A 3,323-nucleotide genomic window follows, 5' to 3' on the forward strand; every position below is an offset into this window, starting at 1 on the left:
ATGATGATAACAAAATTTAATAATAATAATAATAATAACAAAACGACAACAATAACAACAACAACAACAACAACAACAACAACAACAACAACAATAATAATAATAATAATAATAATAATAATAATAATAACATTAATAATAATAATAATAATAATAATAATAATAATAATAATAATAATAATAATAATAATAATAATAATAATAATAATAATAATAATAATAATAATAATAATAATAATAATAATAATAATAATAATAATAATAATAATAATAATAATAATAATAATAAGCGTAATAATAATAATAATAATAATAATAATAATAATAATAATAATAATAATAATAATAATAATAATAATAATAATAATAACAATAATAACAATAATAATAATACTAATAATAATAATAATAATAACAACAACAATAATAATATAATTGATAATAATAATATCCAAATAAGACCACACGGGCCCCTTCCACACGTCGTCCGCAGCACCAAGCAGCGTAATATATGTATACATTCACGAACTACAGTTTGTAAATATCATTATTTCAACCACGGACATTCCATCGGGTAAAATGATATCATAATAATTGCAATAATAACGATGTTGATGATGGTTCCGCTCTCACGATTTGAATAATATAGAGCAATATTCTTTTAATCTAGTGACCACGTCAGAAATTCAAATCTTTCGCAGATCAATACGGTGTACGCGAAAAGCACGAAAGAGCTTTCGAAAAGGTCGTAAATAACTTGAATAAAGGTTGGAATGTAGAACAGGATAGACAGACAGACAGACAAAAATTCATACAGGCATATCAATAAAGGGAGACAGACAGACAGATGTACAGAGACAAGAAAACGGACAGAGAGAGACAGATAGACAGATTTAATGACAAATAAACAAACAGACAAATTACAAACAAAGAAACAGGCAAACAAACAAATAAAATCAGAGACAGACAGCCCATTTACATACAAACAAACACACACAAAAAAATAATTGCAGGCTATTCAAATACAAAAATACAATAGGCAGACATTTAATAACAAACAAACAAACAGACACAAACCACAAACACAGAAAACAGCAAAGAAATAAAATCAGAGACAAAGACACCCCATTTACATACAAACAAACACACAATAAGACACACACACAAAAAAACAATTGCAGGATATCTCCAAACAATCATACGATAGGGTGCTTCTCCCTCTTCACACAAGGGGTCACACACTCTCCACAACCGGTGTTCACCCAAGCAAAACAACAAGAACAGAACTATCTGCTAAATGGGTGTTCGCGTTCTTGGAAACGTAATCAAGCAAATCCGCCAAACTTTTATAAGTCGCCAAGAAATATGACGAACGAGTACTTTGGCTTTGTAAGTAGTGAGCCATTCAACTGGATAATAGCAAAAGTGAAGCGAAACTGCATCTGATAAAATAGGAGTGGATCCCCTGAATATCAAATGTAAGAGGGTACAAAGGCACAAAGTATCGGCAAATGTTTCAGTTCGATTCTGTGGATTCAACCTTATAGTTCGTGGATGATTTGTGTTGCATTGAGCATAATTAATGATATAGAAGGACATGAACAAATTACGCATTGAAACGAAATGAAGAGAGAGAGAGAGAGAGAGAGAGAGAGAGAGAGAGAGAGAGAGAGAGAGAGAGAGAGAGAGAGAGAGAGAGAGAGAGAGAGAGAGAGAGAGAATATGCGAGAAAGAGAAAGAGAAAGAGGTAATAGATAGAGATAGATAGAGAGAGAGAGAGAGAGAAAAAAATGCTATAAAGAGAAAGAGAAAGAGAAAGAGATACAGAAGAAAGAAAGAAAGAGCGAAAGCGAGAGAGAGAAAGAAAGAGAATAAAGCGCAAACCAGGACAATCTCTCGCCACCACCAAATCCGCCAGGACCAAGAATTCACATCACCCCCGTCCACAACAGACCACGTATCTAACTTGCAAAAAAAAAAAAAAAAAAAAAAAAAAAAATTGGCAAAAACATCCCCAAAAAGTGAGAACGTGTGTATAGACGTGAGTCAAGAAACGCATAAACATGAATAGAGGCACGCGTCGACTCACTTACTCACTGTCATGCCTGTTACGACCCCGGCACCCTTCTGACCTATCTGTCACGTGCCAACAATAACTTGCCCTGATGACTCTTTCGCTCCCTTAAGAAAAGCAGGCAAGCAGGCAGACAAGTAGGCTGGCGGACAAGCGGGCAAACAGCGTCGTGACTCAAATCTAGGCGTGCCATTCATGGAGTAAATAAAGTAAGTCAAAGGCGAGGCATGTGCGTCTCCAGTTTGTTTTACTTTCTTATTAATGTCACTTTTTGCTTCGTCTGTTTTGCTTGTATATTGTTTCTTTTCCTTTTTATTAGCGTTCTGTTAGCAGCTGAAAGAACACTACAGCTGCTACTACATCTAGTAATACTACTGATACTACTACTACTACTACAACTACAACTATTATTACTACAACTATTATTACTACAACAACTATAACTATTACTACAACTATAACTATTACTACAACTATTGCTACTGCTACTATTCCTACAACTATTACAACAACTACTACTACAACTATAACTATTACTACAACTATTGCTACTGCTACTATTACTACAACTATTACAACAACTACTACTACTGCTACCACGACGACGACTGCCACTGCTACCACTGGAACAACTACTACTAATACTACTTTTATCCCTTCTTTTTTCTCCTTTTCTGTTATAATTCTTCTTATTGTTACCATTTTCTGCCGTTAGCATTACCATTCTTATCATAAATATTTGCTATCATTATCATTTCTGTCATTATTATCATTATTCCTATTATTAACAATATCGTTATCCTCATTATCATTATGGTTATTATTATCATCTTCATTATCATCATGATCCTCGTCACTAGTATCACTATTATTGTAATTGTTTTATCATCAGGATTACCAATAATGGTACCATTATAATCATCATTATATTTTTATCGCTATCATTGTTGATGTTTCTGTTATCATAATCACCACCATCACAATAATTACCTTATAATCATTATCACTTTATCAATAATATTACTATCATCATCATCATTATCATCATCATCATCATCATTTCAACGTCTATGTCACTCTAACAGCGATTATGCGAAACAGATTAAGAGGTTGAAAGAGGGGAACAGAAAAGAGGAGAGAAGAGAAAGAGGAGAGAGATGATGGGAGATGGGGAAAGAAAAGGAAAAAAAAATATAGAGGGAAAGAACAAGGGTAAACGAGAGAAAGGGATGCGTACAAAGACAGGGAG

The sequence above is a fragment of the Penaeus chinensis genome, chromosome 24, assembly GCF_019202785.1.
Source record: "Penaeus chinensis breed Huanghai No. 1 chromosome 24, ASM1920278v2, whole genome shotgun sequence".
In the NCBI taxonomy this organism is placed as follows: domain Eukaryota; kingdom Metazoa; phylum Arthropoda; class Malacostraca; order Decapoda; family Penaeidae; genus Penaeus; species Penaeus chinensis.